Source organism: Amblyomma americanum, chromosome 2, assembly GCF_052857255.1.
Source record: "Amblyomma americanum isolate KBUSLIRL-KWMA chromosome 2, ASM5285725v1, whole genome shotgun sequence".
NCBI classification, from domain to species: Eukaryota; Metazoa; Arthropoda; class Arachnida; order Ixodida; family Ixodidae; genus Amblyomma; species Amblyomma americanum.
The window spans coordinates 139,862,152-139,873,169 of NC_135498.1; positions in this window are offsets into that span (position 1 = coordinate 139,862,152).

The following is an 11,018-nucleotide window of genomic DNA, read 5'->3' on the forward strand; positions in this document are numbered from 1 at the left end:
CAGGGCTTGAAGAGCTGCTTTAGAGTCGGTGAAAACCGTCCAGTGATGTGGAGGTTCTTGACTGATGAACTCAACCACAGCCCGCAAGGCTGCGAGTTCCGCACCAATTGAAGATGTTGGATAGGTCGCCTTCACTTTCGTGAAGATGGATCTAGCCGATATCACCACCGACCCCGCAGAGCTAGTCGAGTGAACTTATCCGTCTGTGTAAACATGTATGCGGTGACTGTGGTAAGAATGCAGGTTATTCAATGTCAGTTGTTTGAGAGCGGGCAGTGATACGCCAGCTTTTTTCGTAATTCCAGGAATATAGAGGTGAACCTGAGGATCATGAAGGGTGAACACGGTCTTGACGCAGGGGTGAACATGAAGCAGGGGCCGGCATAACTTCTAAGAAGAATAGGAACGAAAAATAAACAAAAGAGAAAATCGAAGGCGGAGAGGAACTGCAGAAGCGCGGCTACACGTAGGTCGTCCTTTTACGGGTTAGAGTGTCAAAGCACTGTAGTGCTTCCGTGAAGGTAACCATTTGTAGAGCAGCGAGACACATGTGTCCCACTTTCCTCAAATGCCAGAAAACAGAGAACGGTGCACCTACGTGCCATATTTGCCCTGTTTTTGCACGCTGAAAACAACCGCCTTATAAAGATGCCGTTCAAAGCGTTTTTATCTTTAACTAATAGGCTTCCTAGGTATTTTTTGTGTTGAATACCGCGTGTGCGCAGTTCAGATAGGCGCATCTTAGCAGGAAAAAAAATTTTTTTCGAGAAATTGTTGAGCTTTCGTGCTTTTTCCCCGAGTAAACTGCCTCATAATACTTCTTCGAAGAATTTTCAGTTCTAATGCAAATTGCCTTATACGTCCAAAATACTGTAGTAGGAGACCATTGAAACAACTGCTTATTTATATTTTCTACAAAACAAGTGCTAGAAACGGCTTAAAAGTAACGGAACTCAATTACTAAATTCACTCTGAGAGCAGTTTTGCCATTTTCATGAATGTGAAAGAAGCACAGAGGTTGCGATTTTGAACAGGTTAACGACGCCTTTTCGGAATGCGCGGGGGGTACTGTAATGGCTATTTGTAATTATACCTATATATTGAAAAGATATTCGTACACAAGCAGGAGCTGCGGACATAACACATTCAAAGACAAGTGAGAGGAAGCGGATAGCACTTTAAGACCGAGCACAGCACCATGGCGGCACTTCATCGATCTTATCTCCACTTTCATTGACAACTCAAAGCTTCACCTCCATAGATCTGGTGTGGCGGTCCCTACTTTGTGCCTGCTCTGCATTGAACACGAAATGATTGATCATTTTAGTTGTCTTTCTACTGCTTCTCTTTACGGAGGCGCCTGCTAAAACACCTGTGACGACCGCTCGGTCTAAGTTTGTCGGCTGGGGTTGTTCTCTCTCTTGGTGCTTCTACCCTTAAGCGCAGCAGCCGGAATGTGCTCCCCGCCATTCGAAGTTTTCTTTTATGCACGAAACTGCTACGACCATAAAATGCTTCGTAATTCCGTGTTCTGGCTACTCATGTTCAAAATTATACTGAAATCAAGACATCCTGAAAAGTGCACGTGTAGCCCCGTTCCCATTTTCAGACACCAATCTCACAGCCACCGACTTGTTTTTAGTTTAAATACCCGAATTTTCACCTTTTTTATTTTATAAGAAAAACTTTTATGACCATTTGTCAGTCGCTGCCTGTATCTTGGCCCGACCCCCGAACTAGGTACGTGAAATTATCTCCTTGAGGAAGGACAACAGCAACAACAACATTAGGCGCGTCCATCTTAGTTCGGTATACAATGGCTAAGAAATGAAGAGGAGCCAACCCCGGCGACCTCTGGCGACGGCAAAAGGAGTGGCTCATAGTAAACCTTGAGGGGGCGCCCGCAGGATGGTGCGATAAGGACCATGATATTCTGTGCGGAATTTCCACGGCAATCCCGCACTTCAGGATGGGATTCACAGCCAGACTAGTCGATAAGTACAGGAAAACCTTAGCATCAGGTTTGTCGTGTCGATGCTTTTCCGCCCTCTGGATTCGGAGGTAAAACAACGGGACAGCTGACGACATTTTTTGCATGCTTTGCCACTTCTGGTTGGATAGCGTCCGTAATGCAGTGTGGCTCATTTCTATACAGTACGAAGAAAGAGGAAAATACATCGTTCGACTGTGTGGCAGTCCCGTACGCGTACGTCTTGAAAGGTAACGTAGGACTGTAGCTTACCTTGGTACAATGAACGACGCGACATCCGACGAGGAGGGCTTCAACGACGTGGGAAAGAAAGGCACCAGATGTCACGGATCTCTCCGGAGAACACTCGGACCGAAAGAATGGACTAGGCGACAGGTGTACCCACACAAACGCACATTTATTACACTCTACGTGACACACGCACTAGAACACAAAACTAACAAAACAAATACAAAACACAGAGACAATAAAAACACAAGACCCGCGCACATTGCCACCAGCGTCTACTACTAGCGTTCTACTATTCGTGGTCGGCGTTCGTGCTCACGGTTGGTTCGGTGCGGCTGCGGCGTTCTTTAGATCCAGTATCCGGCGTCGAGGCGGCGTTCGGCGTGCTTGGGCTGGCGTTGCTGGCGGCGTCGCTGGCTGTGTCGTACAAGCTCCCGGTCCAAGCGCCCGTGGAGGTGATGCCGGTGTTGCTGTCGTTGGGGGCACCACCCGGATGGGTGGCAACAGCGCTGGAGACACTCTTGCCATAGCAGGTGGTAGCGTCCTCGGTTGACTCCCCGGAACGGGCTCACGCACGGCAGGAAGTCCACGATGCGATGCCGTAGAACGCGAGCTCACCAGAGCAGTAGGTGGTGGTAGTGGTTTTATTAAAAATAATAGTAAAAAGGAAGGAAATGATTTTTGCTAGCCCCGGCATCTGCCATCGATACTGAAGCACCTGAGCTGGAGCAGCGGAAATAAAGGATAGCAGGCAGAATGGAGAAATGAAATGAAAGAGGTGAGGGGACAGGAAGAGAGGATAGGGGGTGAAGTAATATGTACAAACTATTTACACAATAAGAAATGTGTCCAGATTGTGCGCGTGATTAGTTCATTATAGAGGAATTAAATCACACACGCGCACAGCACTGTGTTGGTTACAACTGGAGTGGGGCGTCCAGTTATTAAGCGTTCAAGGTAGAACTCGCGGAGCGTTCGGTCACTGCGTGCAACTACCTGACGGAGAACAGACGGGACGTCAAGCCCGTGTGTTCGAGGAATGTACAGAGGCTCACCAAAGTTTGCTCACGAGTGCGCGCACTGGCCTGCGGCCACAATAGCGTCCGGAGCAGTAGCCGGCGTCGCTCTCTTCCAGCCGATGTGTCCCCCGCCGGAGCCTCCGCTTCTCTGCTGTTGCCCCCCCCCCCCCCCACCCTGTGGCACGCTCTCCCTCGCCCTTTTATAGCCTCGGCGTTAGTCCACGTAAGCCTTGTCGTCGTCTTGTTCTCTTCTCCACCAAACATCTCTCTCCACCTCACCGAATGTTTCTCCACCAATCATCTCTCTCCACCTCACCGAATGCTTCTTCTTCCTCTTCTTTATTCTTCGGTTAATCCATGTCTTCTTCACAGCTCTTTCCTTTAAGATTTAATTTGGGCTCCCTAATATATGTGACAAAGCCCTCTCAAGAACTTTTCGATGACAAACTGCTCACGTCATACTCATCTTCAAGCCATCCATCCAACCGACTATATTCTGTGGCGATTCTGGACCCAGCACACAACACACCGCAGATGCCCAGGACACACCAAAAACACACCACTCACATAGCACAGCAAACGGCTATTTCAGAACACTAACACACCACTGCGGTTGTCCATACACAGTCCTTAATAAACATGTTGGTGTCCGCAACACACTCCCTTGTATAATCACATAACACCAACAACACCAACAACAAGATAAGTCCCAGAAATACGTTAATACAGCAACAATAACAAGATACATCCCAGATATAGCTAGAGCTGTTCTGTTAGCTCTGTCTGTATACAAGTCTAATTTGTGACATATGACCTCAGTTTTGCCTGCCTCATCCCAAAATGTCTCCCTTTTTATTTGGAATAGAGCTGTGATCGTATGTCTTCATTCACATAACCTCCTGCATTTTTGTTCCCACTGCACGTGGGCACCACGGCAGCATCACCTGTCTCCTCGGGTACAAGCGCACATGCTACCTTGGGGGCGTATTGTACGGGACCCCTTTTTTCGTACTTCAGCATATTTACATGAAAAACCTCCTTAGTGTTATGTATCAATAATATATAATCCTTATCCTTTTTTTCCGCGTCACAAGGTACGGTCCCTTTCATTGCATCAGTAACATATTAAGATCCGTGGGTAGCAGGACGAGAACCTTGTCGCCCGGATTCAGATTTCTGTGAGTGGCTTTCTTGTTATAGTAGCCCTTATAGCGTTGGCGCGCCCTTTCCAGGCCTTGATGTACAAGCCTGCATGTTTCTTCCAACTTGTCCCGCAACTCAAGAACGTATGCGTATGTTGTCTTGAGATCTGATGCAATCTCCTTATTAGCCCACAGCTCATTGAGTATTGTAAGTGGGCCTCTAACGGTTCTCTCACACAACATATCAAAGGGCGAGAAACCAAGCCTCATTTGTGGTACTTTGCGGTAAGCGAACAAAAGAGCTGGGAGATATCTATTCCAATCAGTAGGTCTCTCCTGGCACATTTTCTTGATCATATTTTTGAGAGTGCCATTGAACCGTTCTAAAAGCGCATTACACATGGGATGGTAAAGCGTCGTCAGTAACTGCCTTACTCACAAAAGAGCCGGTTAACCTCCTTCATTAGCTCCGATGTGAAGTTCGAGCCCCGGTCCGTAAAACTTCCCTCGGGAACCCATAACGTGAAAACGTTTCCACAAGACCCTCCGCCACTTGGGTACTGTCAATATTTCTCAGTGTAATAGAGTCAGGATAACGAGAGGCCACGTCAACCAATGTAAGCACATATCTATTGCCTATGGCGGATACTGGAGAGATTGGCCCCACAATGTCAATCGCCACTCGCTGAAACGGTAGGTCGATTGCTGGCATCCGGCCCAGAGGTACAGGACCAACTCTTGCCTTTGGAACTGTGCGCTGGCATGCGTCACATGAGTGAACAAAGCGCTTAACGTCACTCTGAACACCCGGCCAAAAGAACTCCTCGGTGATCCTAGACACCGTTTATTGAACACCTTGGTGCCCGGCCATAATGGCATCATGTCCTAAGCATAGCACGCATATCTCTCGGTAACACCAGCTGTTGGACCTGCCTTCCTGAACTAAATATGCATTCCAAGTATAGAAGACCATTTACTAATTGATATTCGAAGGACATAGGACTCTTCTTTTTTTCACTTTTTCCCCGAATCTTTCGAAGCAGACCTTCAAGCTCAAGTCTACTTTTTGCTTAATTGCAATTTAGCCCGGTGTTACGCTCAGGCACATGGTAACAGGAGGAGAGAGCGGACGCTGCGTTGCTCAGGCTGTCGCCTGAGCTCTTGTCTCCACTGCCGAGGAGAAACTGACTGCACCATTCGGAGCTGTAGCGGGCCTTTCCTCCTTTGGACGTTCTTCAACGTCGAGCATCCTCCACTCGGGATAGGGGTCTTCGACACTTCTTGCACCGGTAATGTTTTCCAAGATGAGATCGTATATGGGTTTGTCTACGCATTTTGCCACTGGCTGTACAGTATAATATAGCGTGGACACTAGAATCCTGGCTTCAGGAAGGTATCTTACTGTGCTATCTACAAGAGTGACGGCCCACGTTTCCCTTGTAAAATCCTCGTTCTTCACCAGGCTTCTACGAACCAAAACTGTGTTGGCTACGCTGTATCTAAGCACCAATATAGGACGGTCCCTTATTTGCCGAACCACCGCTGACATTGCTGCTTTTGACTTGGATGTTCCACTCACTGCCTCATTTTCCAGCGGCGTTTGCTCTCCTTTCAGCTGTAGAACTTCGGGTGGCGTGACAAGTTCTACCCTAGAGTCGTCAATGCATACACTTCAGTCCTGCGTTGTGTATCGGCTCTCATTTAGAGTATGACCTCTCCTCTTACAACCTTGACACACCACCTGTGTTTTTTGGGCAGCGCTACTAGTCCGACAGTCAACTGCACGGTGTCTCACCTTGCCGCAGAGAAAACACCTTACTGGCGCCTTAGATGCACCGCCATAAGCTCTTGGTTTCGCCGCATCTGTCTATAGGACATTTTGGGTTTCCTTCTTTGCCTTACTCAAATTTCTTAGCCCTTGAGCCTCGAGGAATTCGTCTGCAGTGTCGGCGAACTCTTCCAATGAACACAACTTTCGTTAAGAAATAGCGCTAGCTTTGAGTTTCAACACGCTAAAAATTTCTTTGTGACCAGCTTGTCACGCACCCCTTCAAAACGCTTTTCTGTATTTGACATATCAAGCCACCTATCAAAATAGTTGGTTAGCCTGCAGAAAAACTGCTTAGCGGTTTCCGAATCGTCAGGTTTCGCGGTGGGAAATCTCACGAAAACCCTCTGCCGTAAGCCTGAATTTCTGGAGAAGCGCGTATTTGACTTTCTCGTAGTCCATGGAATCAGCAGCAGGCACCCTTCCAAACACATTCAGCGCCTTACCGACTAAACACATGTTCAATGCCGTGGCCCATTCACTGCGCTGCTAGCCGTGCCCCAAGGGAATCCGCTCGAATCGTTGCAGAAATTCGTCCAGATCATCTCTTTTGTCTTCGAAAGGAGCCATCTGCATTCTTGGGCAAACTCTGCCTGGTCTAGGAGATTCTGTACCCGCTAAGGAACGCAGATCATTGTGCGTTATCTCCTCATATCCTCCCGCGACATGCGCCTGTTTCCACAAAATACACTCCTCCCGTTCGAATCTTCGTTTCTCCTGTTCTTCTGCCTCGCGAGCTCTTTTCTCTTCTCGCTCTTCCGCCTCGCGAGCTCTTCTCTCTGCCTCGCGAGCTCTTCTCTCTTCTCGCTCTTCTGCCTTGCCAGCCCTTTTCGCCTCGTGTTCTTCTGCTTGACGAGCGTCTGCGTGCGCTTGCACTCTTTCCTCTCTCTGCCTATCTGCCTCCTCTTTTTGCTAGTCGCAGATACCCATCGCCTCTTCCTCGCTTAACCCAAGTTTGAGCGCCAGTTCTAACGTTCTTGCCAAATCCATACTCTCTGCCGTCGAGAGATCAGAAAAATCTGAGACAAATCAAAAAAGAGAAAGGAAATTTATCCCGGCAGATGCTCGCCACTTATCTATGTCACGGATCTCTCCGGAGAACACTCGGACCGAAGGACTGGATTAGCGACACGTGTACCCACACAAACGCACATTTTTTAATACACCCTACGTGACACACGCATTAGAACACAAAACTAACAAAACTAACACAAAACAGACTATAAATACACACGACCCGGGCACATTGCTACCAGCGTTGACTACTAGCGTCCTACTGATAGCGGTCGGCATTCGTTCCCATGGTTGGTCCGATGCGGCTGCGGCGTTGTATGGATCCAGTAGCCGGCGTCGAGGCGGCTTTCGACGTGCTTCGGCTGGCGTCACTGGCGGCGTCGCTGGCTGCGTCCTACAAGCTCCCGGTCCAAGCGCCCATGGAGGTGCTGCTGGTGTTGCCGTTGGGGGCACAACCCGGATGGGTGGCAACAGCGCTGGAGACACCCCTGGCCGTAGCAGGTGGTAACGTCCTCGGTTGACTCCCCGGAAAGGGCTTAGGCACGGCAGGATGTCCAAGATGCGATGCCGTAAAACGCGAGCTCACCGGAGCAGTAGCCGGCGTCGCTCTCTTCCAGCCGATGTGTCCCTGACCCGCCGGAGCCTCCACTTCTCTGCTGTCCCCTCCCCTCCCTGTGCCACGCTCTCCCTCGCCCTTTTATAGCCTCGGCGTTAGTCCACGTAAGCCCCGTCGTCGTCTTCTTCTCTTCTCCACCAATCATCTCTCTCCACCTCACCGAATGCTTTTTATTCCTCTTTATTCTTCGGTTAATCCACGTCGTCTTCTTCACATCTCTTTCTTTTATAATTTAATTTAGGCTCCTTAATATACGTGACACCAGCTCTGTCACTAAGCAACTCCCTGGGCGCGCCTTGTCGGTGCACAAAACGATCCAGGGAGAAGATGCAACTTCGCGGGAAGTACCAACGGGAAAGGGCGCCTGTTTCGGCGTACCAGGTGAGATGGCCGACGATCATCAAGCGGCTCCTAGAGACCGTGCATCAAATAGAACGAACGGGCATGCATAGCACGGGAGTGGCTGCAAGGGGTCCGTCAGACGTCGCGAGGGAGAGTTAAGAGGTGACAGGCGTGACAGGGTGGGACATATTTGTGAGCATACTCGCACATTGCACGCCAGCAGTAACGCTGAGAAATCCTTTTCTTTGTTTTCAGAACTCTAGCATGGGGACACTGAGGATCGGCATGGAATGAAGCACGTATGTCAAAATGTAAATAGCGACGAATCTCTAGGACCCACCGTAGAACATCAAGCATATAGGTTGACCTTCGGGATGGCCATCGAGGAGGGCGAAATTTCGGAGCTTGGCGGCGATGTGCGCGAGAATGTTCACCCGCTGGTGATGTGGACACAGCGTTGATCATGGACACATGTCATCGATTTTCCTGCTGCTCCTTAGGTGTACCAGCAACGGCAGGGGGTTAGGGAACGAGATTTGCTGCCGGGGAGCTTGCAGCGTCGCTGGGAAGTGCAGCGCGAGAGATAGCACCGGCGTCCTGTGCTTGCGGCCAGGTTGGTAGATTACACGGATGTCAAACTGTGAATACAGAGAGCCCGTCTGGCGAGGCGACCGAACGGCTCTTTAGAAAGACGAAAGCCAGCAAAGCCCGTGATGGCCCATCACATCAAACTGGCTGCCGTATAGATATATGGCCGAATTATCATTAGCGCCCAAACGACAGCTAAACACTCCTCCCCTAAAGAGTCGTCACATTATCTGCGGTTAGTGCCAGTGGTGTATTGAACGACGTATTCTACATACGCACGTTTAAGCTGACCCAAGGCAGTCCGATGCCGACGCCATTGACGTCCGTTTATACGGCGCTCTAGGCGCTGCTGGGTCGTAGTGCCGGAATACTGGCAGCGAGAGAGAGAGAGAGAGAAAGGCAGAAAGGCAGGGAGGTTAACTAGGCAGCGCGCGGTATGCTACCCTACACGTGGGAAGAGAAACGGAGGGAGAGATAGATAGGGGAGAGAACAAAGGGAGATGATCACTTTTCCACATGTCCGTTGGCCGTTACTTGAACGGTACACAGGGCACACACTGATCACTGATAGTTCACGATCTCGCAGTCAGTCCTGAGTCCTTCAAGAACTTGAAAAGTGCCTTCAAAGCTGTCCTCTGCGATGACTGGCAGCGAAGTCAGAAGACAACGCACTCAGCCAATGCTCCCTCGCATTCGGCGGGCAGGTCACGTGGTGATGTCAAGCAGCTTCGTCACGGGCCCAGGGATACACGCACAATTGCGGACGAAGCGCTGAAAATGGGAACACGGAGCTGATAAGTTTCGAAATTGTTCGACCGAAGTCAGTTTTGGAAACTACTCAACAGCACGGAGCTAGGCCGGGCCACGGCAATGGCCTTGCTTAGAGACGATGTGGCCAAAGATTGTCAACTGCCCGGCTCCGAAGTGGCACTTTTCAGATTTAGCTGCAGACGAGTGTCAGTCAGGCAAGCCGAAAATTTCTGTAGCCGTGCAAGTTCGGTGGGGAAGTCGTTGGTAAAGCCTACAACGATGCTGTATAGGTAATAGAGGAACGTGCGCCACTTGAGCTTGCGTAAGATGTTTTCCATCATCCATTGAAAGTGACTAACGCTTCGCACAGGCCGAACGACATTGCAGTAAACCCGAAAAGACCGTCGGATGGAACCAATGTCTTCTATCGGTCAAAAGTAGCCATCGGCACATGCGCCGCCGCGGTTGCTCAGTGCCTATGGCCCTCGGCTGCTGGCCCGAAAGACGCGGGTTATGCCCAAGCCACGGCGGATAGATTTCGATGGAAGCGTAATTCTAGCGGCCCGTGAACTGTGCACGGTGTCAGTGCACGTTAAAGAACACCTTGTGGCTGCGATTTACGTCGTCACTCATAGCCGAAGCAACTTTGGGCGTTAAACCGCCTCAAACCACGAACCATAAACAATAGGCACATGCCTGTACCCAGGAAGTCAACGAACACAAAGTACTCTGTGCATTGGAGACAATCAAAAGTGTAGTCGATACGGGGAAGAGGGTGATTTTCTCTGTGCGTCACATTGTTGAGGCGGCGCTAATGAACACATAATCTCGTAGAACCACCTTTCTTCTTACCGGTGCCAACGGAGAATACAAAGGGCTCTGTGGTGGTTGTGACGCCACGGTTCAGAACGTTATCAACTTGCTCAGTAATCACGTGACGCTCGGCCTCAGGGACAAGGCTTGTGAGAACCGGTGCGAGGAGGGGCAGTCGACGTCAAGACTAAAGGCATCCGTGCAGCTGCTCACGATGGGTCGATGGAAGCTTGTCGCCAGGCAACGTATGAGACGCTGAATCTGAATGCAGGGGGTTCCCTGTGGGACTGTAGACAGTCTAGCGAAAATCGAGAATGGAGTTTGAATGGAGTCAAGCGATCCACCGCACATAAAGCTAAGTGGACACGGGGACGCATTGTAAATCTCCATCTTCGTAAGACTTTATGTGGACATCAAGGACCGCATACAACAGAGGCACGTTATTCCGACACGCAAAGGAAGCACATGACGTAGACAAAACGGTGACTGCAGTCGTTGCAGGATACTAGGGAGTAACAAGCGTTTAGGATTCCAGTGCAAATTCGGCTTCCTCAGTGTCAGTGAGCTTCTACATACGGGTGAAATGGGTATCAGCTATAAGTACGTCGCACAGAGCAGAAAATTCCATCTCAGCGCATTGTCAATCAATCGCGGATTACGTTGCGACGAGAATTTCCACCGCAGAAGC